The following is a 15,048-nucleotide window of genomic DNA, read 5'->3' as shown; positions in this document are numbered from 1 at the left end:
TCTTTGATAGGTCATACCTGCTCAAATCGTACCCAGAACTACAACACGCTCACTCTTTCGTTCGCTTTCTCTCCCCTAGAGCTAGCATATATTCAGACATTGAATCATTAACACCTAATCCCTATGAAATTTCGAGCATTCTCTCTTCACTTTAATGATCTCTTGTTGAAGTCCAATACCTTAAGTTTGAATCCATTTTAGACCAGACCCTTTAAAGTATCTCTTTTGGATCAATATGTCTTCCAGAATTCTAATGAAATTTAGAGTTCTTGTTCTCCATTCTGGAATACCATCACCTGCATGCTCCTTGTGCTAAAGGTTTTTGCGTCCTCTCTTCACATTCCCAAATTCAATCCTCTTGTTTGTTCCACAGTTTAGGGAACAAGCTAAATACTCGAGACCATAACGAAACAGTTTCTTGAAAATGATATATAGTGAATTGCAAATTCGACAATTATTATACAGCGCTTGTTAGGGTTTGTATTTGTCTACAATCTCTCTTTTTTCTTCTATTTCCATTTTCCCTGTGTGCTCACCTATATTATTCTTCTATTTTCATTTTATCAATATCAGTTAATAACAAAGTTCTACCTATAAAAATATATGTTTGAGGCTATGCGATAACCTCTACATTTCTTTATCACTGTTGCATACGTAGTCTAGCTATGTGATGTAATTCTAAAATGTGCATGTTTTATAAATTTGATTGATGGACTGTGGAGGCTCAATGTTTCAAGCGAGAGCCATGATGACCAAAAGGGAGGTGGGGAGTGAGATGTGTGTGAAAATTACCCTCAGGAATATAAATAATCTTGTGGCTGGTACCAGAAATACCATTAAGCCTCAGGAGTACTATGGCAGACAAAACAGCCCCGTACAGGGTATATTGTTCAATAAAGGAGTTAGGAATTTCTTAAATTACATAGGGCATGAACATGCCTGAAGGAAATAAAGGAATTGGCAGTACCGGAATATTATTACTTTTATTGGGAAACCTAAATTGGAGCCGAAGGAAATAAACTCAAGTGCCAAGTCGCACCATTTTTCAAAAGTGCAAGCATGTGCCTGCAAGACAGTTGGACATCCTATATAAAACACTGAATACAGAGAAATAAAATATAATTGTGCCATGGGCAAAGAAACACTTAGCTGATACATTGCTCTCACTAAAATTAAAATAATATCCTATGCCAGGTTAAATAACTTTAAAATACTGGCCAGGACCTAATGCCAAGGCCAAAATGTCCAACCGTGTGCCATTTCAGTGCTTATTAAGAGTTCTGTGCCAGAGCACAAAATAACACAAGAAACTGATGTCGCAGAATTCAAATTTTATTTGTAAGGGTTTATAATAATCTCATGTGTAGAGCACACCTGCATATAATCCTTTGTTGTATTAACATGAAGTGTTAGAATTTTGAAATGTATTAATATGAAACGTGACATGCTGAGGCGATTGAAAAGTACCATGGAGAAATAATGTAGAAAGTGAATGTAACGAGCAGAAAACATTAACATGAAGAACTTATGTTGTGAAACTGACAACTATTCATGCACTGAATGTGTTTATTACTTGCGTCATTTTACATGTAATAAAATGCATTAATCGAAAGTGCCTTACTTTCTGTACAATTTCGTAAAGTTCATATGATCTTTCTTATGTTAGCTGCATCTTGTAGGCCTGAAATACAGTTCCCTGGAACCTCTCGCTTTAGAATTAACAAGTCGAATTTCATGTGTGCTGTGGAATTTTTTCTTCCTCACGTTTTATGTTGCAAATGAATGAAGTGTTCTTGTTAGCTAGAATAAGTTCTTTGTTTTACTAGTCAAGCAAGGACAGAAGAAGTTACGATTGTGTGGCTTGAGTCGATAAAAAAAGGTAGTTGTGCTTCACACAGGAGAAGGCCTGTGAACCGAGGACAAATTGTTGCAAGAAAAGTACACCACTGTCCCATGGAAAACTAACTTTCAGACCGTACCCAGAGCAGATGGCGTGACCCGAAATGAATCTTGGGAGAGCTACGTACAATAATTTGACAATGGGATTAGGTAGAGTGCCCACTTCTTCTTTGCCTTCGGAGAGAGAGCAGCTTGGAGCAAGGTCCGTCTTGGAAGCTTTATGCTACATGACCCAAGGAAGACTCTACATGCTGACACCTTTTTTTATTCTTTTCCTGGGGATGCTTAAGTAGGGATGTCATCTTAGTGTTAGTGTTGGTATAGATGAATGCTTTTCATTCATCAGCCCTCAATACGGAAATTAGGACTTATGCTTTTTGATACTCTGCATTCTGTTTCTTGTACTAATTGTTTTGTTTATGTTCCATCGTCTCAATTGGATCCGCAGATTTGGCTTTATGCTGAATCCGATGTATTTCTATACTCTTATATTGAGGTATCTCTATGTTTAATTATTTTTGGCTTAGTAATAAATTAAACCAATCCTACGTAGTTGACTGTGGCTACTATGTGCCCACAGGGACTATTGTTCATTTGATTGTCTGTAATAACGAGTTTTCTTCCCTCTACTCTTCCACGCCACTAAAAAGCACCATCGTATTAAATTTCTAGAATAGGTCTAGAATTCAAAACCATGCCAGTATACCTCATGGTAATGTATGCCAGGACATGTCAACAATGTATACAAGTGCTTTTCAAAAATACCTAGGTGGTAACAACTATTTTTTAGGGTCCTGATAAAAAAAATGTGTGTGTGCCGCTATTTATAAGATATTCTATGTGTTAGCTTGGTACTCTTCTAAGATACCGGATGCATACTCCATATGCCAGTCTGCAGTGATCACTGATGCTCTCAGTGCGCAAAAGGCCAAGCATGAACGCAGGGCATGGGCACAGGTACTGGTTATTTATTACACTTAAGTTCCTACCCTTGAAGAGCAAGCCTCAGATAGTATCAATATATTTTACACAGGATATTCTAATTCAGCGAGCACACACTGGCATGTCAGTAGCAATATTTCCTCCTTTGGTATGTAAAGCACGTATTCCTAGGTAGTGTCCACACTGTTAAACAATATGTAGATCACAGAATGCAACACCAGTTTCAATTCCACACTTCGAAAGTAGGGAAAGCCAATCCTCATTTTGAAAGAGAGTTGTGATTCTGCACCTCCTCTTTCCTGACCTCTTTCCTTCTACTTGTCTCCCTTTTTGTTGGGGTTTGGACTGTACACGGAAAGCAAATAAGAGAAGACCAGGGGCTTCTGGGAGATTATGAATACTAACTGGAGAGGGCCCCACCTGCTACTCTTCCTTCAGCAGCCACTGCTTGATTCTCTGCAACTCATTCAGGGCCCAGCGGAAAAAGGTTGCTGCTGCACCACAGAACACACAATGATCAGACTGAAGGACAGAGCTCAGCTGTGGTGCCATTCAGTTAGTATTTCACATTTTCATAATAACCCCTCCTGCTCCCCTATGCCTCCTACAGCACCATTGGCGTGCATGCGAACTTGACCGCCCTCAATATAACAGTTTTTCATCAACATGTCTAGTTGGGCAATCCTCCAAGGCTATGGAATGTTCACCGCTGTCTTTCAGGCACTGTTGGCGAAGGCTCAAACGCCAGCAATTCCACTGTAAGTCTTCAGTTGCTTCAAGGGTCTGACTGACTGAGATGAACCCACATACACTGCTAAACGCCGAAGAGTCCAACTCAGCAACTAAGCAATTGCCTGAGTCAATGAGCAGAATGCAAGATTAAAATACATGCTTAAAGCAAAATGGAAGGGTCGTTAATGTTATCCCATGCAGGCCCTTATAATAAATAAATAATAAATAGTGCTAACTTCAAAAACCCCATAGTGATGATATTATGCACCTATAATCACAATGGATACTACACTTGGACTAAATGCACCCAAAATGATGTAAACCTCAATGTTTTTTGGGAAAGCACTAGATGTCGTTATCACCACTTGATGCGTAACAGGATTTAAATTATGTTGTGAAACTTAGGACACATTTTCTATATTCTATATTTGAAAATATTACTACAAAGTCATATCTTAGTTAATAGTTTGTAAAAAAAAAAAGTTTCATAGTAGATGTTCCAAAAAATGAAACCTTTGAAAATAAAAGTTTGAACAAGTTATATTAAATTTAAAATCTCCGACAACAAACATTTGATTTAAAAACTGTGGCATCAACAATTTGATTGGTCTCTGGTTTTACCTAATGTTGAAGGTAAGGCTGATAATCTTTTCGATGAAACAAAATCTGGATGATACAGTGATCATATAACTGTATAGAAAACGAAGATTGGGTACATATCCTTTCATGTGGAGTTTTTAATGTATTGGTTTGCATCGTTTTGCTGTGATTTACCTATATGTGTGTAACTATGTATAAAATGAAAGAAGATTTGTTTCAGATATTAGTGGATTTAGTAACGTGTGAGGTTCAACAAGGAATGATGAAACAATTAACAGAAAGGTGTAGTTGTATTTTGATTTAGAATTTTAAATAGTCTGTGTGATTGGAAAGGCTGTTTCTCATCTAAAAACAAATACTAGGGACATTACAATATTTTGATGATTTACTTGGGTCCCCTTCCTCCCCTGAAAAGGGGATTCCACATCACCACAGGAAATGACACTGGCGTTAAGTAAAGGATATGCATTTAAACACACAGACATATTAGTAAAGTATATCTGGCACTAAATGTTTAGTCCACATCAGTATGTACTAAAACAGAAGAGCACAGCTGAGCAACATTCAATAAAATTGGAAACGTTCCATTTGTGGTTGCAAGAGAAATCAACATTGTAACAAACACATAATAAATCAGTGTCCAATCAGTGCTTTTCTTTAAAAGATGAACATATGTACAAGTTACAAAAATGTACTAAATGGCAGAGGGAACTACCAGTGGAGATGCTCTATAGAGGTTTTGCAAACTACAGCAGCCCTCAAGGAAAGTCGTAAAATCATGTACACAAGGCCCTTGGATATTTAGTGTGCTGAAATGTTTGTAATAATGTAGAGCAATTCTTCCCAAACATTTTAGAACCACAAACATTCATTACCCACCGAGCTTTAATGGATTAGGCATCGTGTGGTAGCACACTGTCATTTACGGACAGGACATTTTCCTTTAAAATGGCCACCAAATTTACACTGACATACAGTTTTACTGATGAAACTATATTGCACACAATGACATTGGTTTTCAGTAAATATATATGATTTGTACATCACCAAGTAAAGTGTCTTGACTTGTTTTGATCCTATTAAAAACTTTGTTTCTATCACACTTCAGAATTACAAAAAAATGCGCTTCATGTTTTTTCTAAGTGCTGAATGTGTATAGTTCATTTACAGGTATTTACATTTTGTTGCACGTTTAAAAAATGACATCCTACAGCCTATCCTTTCACACACACTGTACCCCAGCAACATGATTTACTTCTTCTCTAACTGCAAAGTGAGAGGAGTTTGCAAACATCAATCTCCATGCAAAAAAACATAAGCATCAATTGGTCCGATGATAAAGTCTGACATTTGACCTGTGTCTTTGAAGCAAGCAAATCTGACAAGATGAATACAGAATTTAAAGGCTTCCTCATTTATTGCTTGAACTTTCACGAACCACCAAATATCGACTTGGCAACCCGCCAGTGGTGTAAGGGGCTTTGAATGGAACTGTATCACTTCTGGGAGCCACAAATCCTCAGGAACACTTCTGGCGAAGCTTCTTGTACCTCTTGGAACATCACACACAAATATACAATTGTATGGCTACCTTAAGACTTATGGGGCACTCATCTTTCAGAACTCTCTCTTTAGCCTTTATGCCAAAAACTTTGACTGGGAAACAATTACTTTTCATTTTTCTTATACCCCATTTGAAGCAGCCTGTTTGGCTTTGTGCAGATGACTGATGCCCTTTTCCTATATGGGAGCCCCCAATAGAAAGGCTTTGAGTCACACCGATGCTCTGGTGCTGTAAGACTAGTTCCTGCTCCTCCCCTCTGCTTCGCATAGTCAGGTGGGCACCAGGTGGTGGTGGTGCCAACTGGCCAACTCTCCTGTTTCCCCATGCTTGGATCCTCACTTGATTGGGTAGTGGGAATCAACATGCTGAATGTGTATGGACCTGAGGAGCCCCCTTCCCCATAGATAGTGCAGATATTGTTGACGGTGCTAACAATCCTCCTGATCTCCTAATTGACTACAGGCACATGTGCTTCTTGAAAGTATGCTATTTAAAATGCTGCTGGTTTTGGCTTGGATTTCCTTCATCTAGTGGACCCAGAGTGTCTGAGGGGACTTGCTGGAAAAGTGAGAAGGATGTGAACAAACAAACTTCCATTTGGATTCCTATATTCCCAATAAGCTGTGTTTTGATGGGATGCTTGCCTGTTTCATTCCAGGTGGTGCAATGCAAACATCAGGATTGTTTTTTGGAAGACCCCATGGCTCCCCAGTAACCTGGGTTTTTCTCCCTTGATTATTTTACCAGCCCCTGGACACTGCTGCTTCTTCCTAGAACAGCTTAATTGGAGCTTTGGCAACCTGCCTCCCCATACATCTCCTGGAAGTCTCCTGTAGCATTAACTCATGGTTCCCAAGGCATCGTCTTCCCATGCCGACCCTTTCCTGGCACCGAGGCCTTTGGCCTCTTGCAGATTGCAAAAAGAAACTGGAGTTGTTATTGCAGGTCAGAACGCAGGCTCTTGCAATCAGGATAATACCTTGAAGCTTTTTTTTTTTTTTGTTTCTTTATCAACTTTAAATAGTTTAACATATTCCATTGAATATTTAATCATGGGGTGATTATATTGTTCGATTTCTTACTGCTTTTAATTTTATACTCACTATCAGGGGTAGCAAAGGCTAAGTTAGGGATCGTAGCTGCAACCCCTAATTGACATCCATGGAAGAAGCAGGAGGAGGTGACAGCATCCACTTTTTTCCATTGTGAGTCTGTCGTCCACAATAATGAAGGTTTGTGGCATGGTTACAGGTATGGGCATGGATCCCACATCTGTTGGCCAACAGGAGGAGTCCCAAGGAAAGCTTGTTTCCAAAGATTAGGACTTGAGTTTTATCTGTGTTGAAGATCAGGCACTTTTATTTCATTCAGTTTGCTACGTTAGACATGCAGGTGTTTAAGTTAGCCCTGGTGGTGTGGTTGTTGTCAGTGAGAAAGAGGATGAGTTGGGTGTCATCTGCTGAGGATACAATGTTGATTCAGTGGGAACTTATGACATAGACAAGGTGCCATGTAGACATTGAAGAGGGTGGGGATCAGTGATGATCCTTGAGGGACTCCGCAGATGAGGTTCTTGTATGTGGAGGTGTAGGGCGGGAACCTGATTCACTGGGTCCTATCAGAGGGGAAGGAGGCCAGCCAACTCAGAGAGAGGCCATGTAATATGGAGTTGTGGAGTCTTGTGATGAGGGTTCTGTGGGAGACAGTGTTGAAGACTGTGAAGAGGTCAAGTATTAGGAGTGCTGCAGTTTTCCCTTTGTCCACGATGGTCTGGATATTGTCAGTTGCTGCGATGAGAGCAGTTTCCATGCTATGGTTGCTGCGGATTCCAGTTTGCAAGATGTCCAGTAGTTGGTGGTAGCGGTGTTCCAGGTGGTTGGACAGCTGTTTGTTGAAAGCTTTCTCCACAACTTTGGATTGGAAGGGCAGGAGTTAGATGGGCCTGTAGTTGCTGAGCTCTTTTGGGTCACCCATGTTTTTTTCAGGAGAGCTGTAATTTGAGCGTGTTTTCAGTCGTCTGGGAAGGTTCAATTTTGGAAGAGGTGTTCATGAAGGTGATGAGGTGGACGATAATCAGAGTTCCTCTTATGTCAAAGATGTGGTAGGCAGGGGCAGGTAGGGGCCCCAAAGTGGATTGTACTCATGATTTTGTCAGTGCCTTCTGGGGTGAGGGGTTTCCAGTTTGCGATCTGGTGGTCTTATTGCTGATAGTGGACAGCTGGTTCATGAGTTCTTGTGTCTTGCATTGGGGGTCGAAGTTGCTATAGATGTTGAGGATTTTGTTGTCGAAGAAATTGGAAAGGTTGTCGCAGAGGTCTTGGGAAGTGGTGATGGAGTCGAGGGTGGCTGTGGGGTTGGAGAATTCTTTGATGATTTTGAAGAGCTCTTTGCAGTTCTTAAAGCGGTTTTCCACCCTTAGAGATAGGGCTGTTTTTCTTGCTTCATTGAGTTGGGTGTGGTATTTCCTGAGTGGGAATTTGTATGCTTGCGTTGGAGTCTTGACTGGTTCTCCATTTTCTCTCCAGCTGTTTGCAGAGTTGTTTGGAGTTTCTCAGGGCTTTAGTGTTCTTGCTGGTTCGGGTGTTGGTTCTTGAGTGCCTGACGTTCTTCAGGTGGCTAGAGTGTCTGCGCTGGCAACGATCCAATTGTGATTACTTTGATGTCGGCATGTAGGTCACCGGTGAGGTTTGGTTGGTGGGTGGTAAGGGTATTCGTCCAGTCTGTGTCTTTTATCTTGTACCAGTTACATCTGAGTTTGTAGGTAATCTTGGCAGAGGGGGGTTGAGGTGCATCGATGAAGTAGTGGGCTATGGAGTTGTCTGCCCAGGCAAGCGGAGTGAGGTGGCCGAACTTGACCTTGTCACAGGTGGTGAAGATGGGTTTGAGGGTGTGACCTGCATTGTGAGTGGGGCTCTGGATACTATGGGTAAGCCCTAGGATCTCAAGGCTCTTGAGTTAGGCTGTGGAGTTGGGTTCTTTTGGTCTTCAAGTTGGAATTTAAGGTCGCCGAGCAATATGAATTAGTTCATGGTGATGGGGTGGCGGTGACGAAGTCTGTGTAGAGATTGTGAAAGGTGGCGCTTGGTCTGGGTGGTCGGTAAACTAGGGTGCCTTTGATGGAGGTGTGGTTGCTGGTCTGAAGACGGAAGTGCATGTGTTCCATGAAGGTTGTGTCCTCGTCGGTGGAGGTAGTGCAGGCGATGGAGTCCTTATGTAATAATTACGAGTTCTTAAGTCAAATCTCAAGCTTTGGTCTTATCCATTTTCAAGTTCCTTTTTACCTGGAGGAGATGCTCAATGCATTCATAAAGATCAGTCTCCTCTCATCACAGACATAATGCCAACTGGGAAGCACAACGTGAGAATAAGGCTTAGCATTGTAGCATCTCGCTGCAGACAGCAGACTGAATACAGGAAAAGCTAACTAAGGTTCTCCATACAAGTTGCCCAGAATAATTCCTGTTATTTTCCATCCCCGTAATTATCATTACTGATGGTCCAGGTACTTCTAGAAGTGGTGTAAAAAGCAAGCAGTGTCATATCAGCTTTTGTGAATCACAGTACATTATGCGGTAAACTATAACCAAAATCACTTAATTCCATAATCTTCGTTTACAGTTTAGTTGAAAAAACTGTCGGAAAAAAGATATCCCTTGCATTTATATATACCAATTACTATTTCTTTGAAACATGTACAGTGTCCAAAAGAGCCGCGGTGTTAACAGAGAATGTGAAACTGCATCGTATTTATGATTTCTTTGGACAAAACAATCAAAAGTATTTTTTTATTTGCAGACATGATGTATTGCACCAAAGTACAAGAAGCATCCAAGATATGCAAGCTGGGTGTATTTCATCGGCTGTGATCTAGAGTACGGATTTCAAAACAGGGACCTCCGACCCAGGCAGGAGGAACTTTGGAAAGAACGGCCAAAATAGCAACAGCTTCTCTCAGTTCCTGGAAACCAGATAATTTAACAAGGAAGCATTATTAAAAATAATTCACCAGAAAAAAGCTGCTGCCACTTAAGGCATGACAGGATCTGGAAACAGTCATGCAGTCGGATGTCAGCTGAATTCTTTCATTCGCTGTGATCTAGGGAAGAGATTTCTTAACAGAGGAGTCTGACCTATGACAGAGGAGGAGGACATTTGGAAAAAAGCCACAAGATGTAACATCACAACTCCAAATATTTAGAATTTGATGAAGTGCTTTATTAAAATCGCGCTATTGAGAAGCCTGTGCAACATATAGGCCTACGGGCATCAACTTAGACAGCAGGAGCGGGTGGGCTGCAAAAGTCTTTCAGGGTCTGGCCTAAAACAGGTGGTCTGTGAAAACAAGACAACTACGTATTTTATTGGTCTCTACACAAAGTGTGTGGTTCACTCATAGTGCACCCCTGTGATAAACAAGGAGACTTTAACAGCTATTCTCATTTATTTAAAACCAGGACCGCTTCTCAAAAATGTGATCTACCTCAGTCAGAATTCTGAGAGAGGTCAGCAAACATTGTGGAAGTGCCAGACTCCTAGGAGATACAAATGCTGATCCCTGTAGAGGAGCCTCTCCAAGAAATATGCATAGGTTACTGTGCTTCACAATTGGTAGTGACCAATGGGTGAATATAATAACCCTGGGATGTAAATGCTTTAAAAGTGGATAGGACTCCATGAAAGAACCATGTCTAAAGTACGTGATCTATGGCGGTCACTCCTGACACCACTACTTCGGCTGCTTAAATAGTAGACCGAACATTGTACGAAGGTGATCTAAGTCGATGTCATAAGTCTGGAGTCAGTACAGATTAGAAACCAGATCCCAGCCTGCTCTTGCATGCTCCACAAGTCCAGACATAAGCCACCACTCTGATAAAACAGAAGCTTGGGTCACAACCAGAGGAGAAGGGAAGAAGATTTCTGTAGAACCCTGATTAGGTTCCATTTACTGCATTCTGTTTTCACGTGTTTATTATATAAGAAAGGGCATGGGCTTGGCTTAGCTCCAAGTGAGATTCGGGCGGTGTAATGTTCAAGTTTCTCAACTGAAAAAGCAGTAGGTTGTACGGTGGAGGGATGAGATGACCAAAATGTGGGATGAACTGTTTCCGTGAGGAACAAGGTCAATACTGATTTGCATTAGGTACGCCTTCTAAGGTACTACTGAAGGAAAGAAAAATACAGCAGTATTTTAAAGTGCAGTTTGTGAATAGCATTTTGTACTATGTTTGTAGTGGTGCACAATGTAATACAAAATGTAGTTTGTGAATGGCCCCCAGGCCATTCGTGTAAACCCTAAAGTAGTCATGCAAGCCCTAAAGGTGGCCTAGATTCTTACTGTAGATAGAGCAACTTTTGAGTCTATTAAATCAGTCGTAAGTGGTGCCTGTACAACGCCATGGTCACTGTTTTGTCTTTTATTCCGGGCAAAACGAGACAGACATAGCAGACCCAATGAAGTGCCCCATGACCTAACAACCAGGCCAGGTCTGCATTTATTTGGGGGATGTCAGCAAGGTCGGACAGACCGTAGCAGGCACCGGGCGTTTTCCAACTGGACCAGAAGGATGCGGGCCGGTTTTGGACCTGTGGCGGCCATTTCTGTTATTGGGGGTCGGTTTTGCAGCAGTGCTGCAATATCGGCCCCCTGTAACAAAAGCAGCAGCAGTGTTTCAGCATACGCCCCCTGGAGCGTCCAGCTTAATTGCCAGGACTAGTTTGCGTTCTCAGTCCAGCATTGGATGTCAGAAACCAAACAATCCTCCCCCTCCCCCCGAAGCTACAACCCCGATCAAGGGTTACTATCCTCTAGTATGTGATATCTTAGTGTGTAGATCACATTTCCTTACAACTCGCATACTCACAAGCTTCTGTTGATTACTTGTTATGACGAGTACTATCTTTGTTTTGAGAGTGCTCAATAAGATGTAATGCTGTCCTGGCAAATTTTAAACAGTCTTTCTCAAGGTAGGTTGACGGAGCTGTGGTTTCACACCAACAAAACCTTTCGTAACAGCTCTCATTAGGGCTGCTTCATCTATCGCGGTGTTCCATATTAAGAATAATATACATAACAGGTTCTCTCTTTTTGTGGTATCCAATCTGGTACTAGTCTAAAATATCTTCTGTCCTTCCAATACTTCCTCCCAATGCACTGGGACCCTAGTGTCTGGAGTTTGACCAAGAGGCCCAGAGATTTCAAGGACTTTCTAGAATGTTCTGGAAAGTGGGTGTTTTGATGGACCTTACATATTTACATTATATCATCCAAACATTCCGACTCAAAGATCAGTGGGATTGTGCACATTCCTGATCTCATGCAATTAATTAATATTGGGTGCGTAGGCATAAAACAGAAGAGATCATGAGTGCCTACAACTTGCCGACACTCTGATGAAAAGTGACATGTCACTAAATCAGTATATTATGGCTAAAATATATTCAGATTCTTGAAGTCATGTGCGTTTGGTGGAGTTACCACGCATCTGAGAATATTATGCCTGGTTATCCATGTAAATGTGAGAACCTAAGCATGCCTGAGAATACGTCCATCCTGCACAGATGATGCTATCCAAGTCTGTCCAGGATGCCCAACATATTTTACCAGTCATCCAAAAGTGAGTGTGATCGTATCAATTCATTACTGAGCTTGTTGCCAAACACCCATAATGAGACAAAAAGGAAAGTCACATTAAGATGTCTGTATGCATCAACATGTGGTTCCAGAAATGAAAAAACGGCATGAGTTTGATGGAAGGGAAGAGAAACATATTTGCCTGGTTAAGAGAACAGTTCAGAAGCGAAGGATTCAATTACATGCAGATATACGAGTACCACCACCTCATAAAATGAGCTATTAATATGCATGTGTGTCTCAAAAATACCCCGTCTAACCAAATAGAAGATTTCAATTTATTTGAACAGTGTACACCAGAGGCTAACATGCTCACATTCCAGGTACAGTACAAAATGATCTCTGAAATTTACAACATTATTTTTGCCTTTAAATCAAAACCGCAAGAAAGACTGAACGATTGTTGACCGCTATAAGACAGACAAATGAGGGAAGAAGCACCATAGAAAGGCCTGATCAACTCAGAGCTATGCCTGATGCAGTTAAACTGTGTGTGCCAGGTCTAGTATTCCAGAGACTTTATGCTCAAGATGGAGATGCAGGGAGTGCAATGCCTGGACTGTTTGGTGTAGACATGTGGTCGCTACCTTAAAATGAGACGCTGTCTTGAGAGGCAAACTTACTAGACCTGGTCTATAAGATGTCCTTGGAGTGGTGACATGCACAATAAGCTCTGAATTTAAACTGAATTATGGACTTCCTGGCTAGATATGGAGAGAATATGTTCCAGGAAGCTGTTTTTTTACAACAGGCAAGAGAAATATTGCATCTCTCCCTCTGTAAGTGTTGCAAACCATGTTTGTTGTTGCTGAATAGAGAGAGTATTGATACAGTCAGACACTAGAAAAAGTGATGTGAAAAAGAGTAGTTTGACTACAATTAATAAGATTGATAACATTAATAGGCAGGCAATATAGCGAAGGGGAGAGCTGGTACACGGCAGAATGGAATGTGTAGCACTACAGTGATAAGTGAGCCAAAGTAGTGGTAATGTAAAAAAAGCTTAACCAATTGGCTAAGTGGATGGTATGATATCAAATGGCATGTCATCCAGCATACCACTATTTATTATCTATTGTGATATTATGTAATGGAATATTCATTTTTTATTATTAAAAATCAGAAACATAATAATAATAATATTAATAATAATAATAATAATAATAGTGAAGTTATTATGATAGTAGCTGCCATTGTATCAACACACAGTCATGTTCCAATGGAAATCAGCTTACAAAGATTGAGGGCACCTACGCCATGTGGCAAAGGATGGTGCGGGTCACAGGAAAAAATACAAAACACCTCAACTTCTCCTCCAGTTGGAGACAATCAATTTAAGAGAAAAATGGGCTATCATTTTGACCCATTGTTATCTCCTGAATTCCGTAGAACAATGTCTTTCAACTTCAATGCAATCACCACTGGAGTGCCTGGATATTCACATCCCCATGCTGGGTGCTATCTGAAGTTCCAGTGAGCATATATATAGCAATTCTAGGTATATCAGTTTCTTCCAAACTACTGTAGCACGTCGCGTTTTACTTCTTTATATGCCCGTACACATTATTAACACATGCACAGACGTCTTCGCTTTTTAGGTTGCTGGTCAAGATAAGTTCGGTCACTAACAGATTACTTCTTTTATTAGCCATTCTATCAGGGAGAAGTCCACACAGTAAAGGTTGCCATTTCTTTACTTTTATGCCTGAAGTCAGACAAACCATTTTTGCTTAATTGATTGTAGAAGGTTAATTAAACTGAGGTTTATTCTCACCCAATAACATCCTAAAGTGGCCATTTCCTTCTGATATTGAGGATGTCTAACACAGGATATAGAGAAGTTATGAGCAATAGATTAGAAAATAAACAATTGTGCAATATTCTGAGCTGTATACATCCTCAACGGAACTTCAGTACTGATTAAAATTGAATAGAGGGATGGTCACCCAAGATCTTCCCTGGACTATTTATTTTCTCTTAGACAATGGGACAAATTGTACAGGGGATGAAGCGGACTTTCGGGGAGTTAGGACAAGTCAGTATGACAGTAAGAAACTGTCTAGGCTAGCCAGGCTAAACATATTTGAACTGTTCCACTCTGTGGTTTCTGCCCACGGAAACATATTTATAACCAGACTCACAGAGGATTACTGGTATCAAATGATATTCAACAAAGGCTGCTCTTGTTTCCTTATTTTAGGTAATGTATATTTGCTGTACGGTAAGGGCATCCATCGTAGATCCAGGATAGCCACATCCATGTCAAATTTTTAGGATAGCCACATAATTCTACATAAAATGTAGTTCAATAACGTATACGTACATCAGAAATTGTTACCTTGAACATCTGCCATTATTCTTGTCGTACCATACCTACTTTGAACACATTTGCATTAAGCAACCAGGGGCCGCATTACACATTATCATTGTTTGCGCCCTGCGCACCTTTCAAAAGGTGCCCCGGGCATAAACAATGATAATACGCCCCATTATGTTGTATGAGCTGCCTCCAGGGCAGCCGCAACTTCACGCTGCCCTGGGGGCAGCGCATTCACGTGAAAAAATGGAGCAGCTGCTATGTGTTTTCACACACAGAGTTCCCCTTGCACTTTCAAAGGTGATAAGAGATCCACTTGTAGGCGGAGGTGCAGTTACTGACTACACCCACCTAGAAGGG

The 15,048-nt window shown here is 40.9% G+C and overlaps 1 protein-coding gene across 3 annotated transcripts in view; it reads right to left on the bottom strand.

The window, feature by feature from the left end:
* The window catches only part of MYLK (myosin light chain kinase), a 1,478,514-nt gene that overhangs the window by 107,695 nt on the left and 1,355,771 nt on the right, over window positions 1-15,048 (bottom strand). The window lies entirely within an intron of this gene.

Source organism: Triturus cristatus, chromosome 3_2 (assembly GCF_964204655.1).
Source record: "Triturus cristatus chromosome 3_2, aTriCri1.1, whole genome shotgun sequence".
NCBI classification, from domain to species: Eukaryota; Metazoa; Chordata; class Amphibia; order Caudata; family Salamandridae; genus Triturus; species Triturus cristatus.
This window is presented reverse-complemented; position numbering and strand designations above follow the sequence as displayed.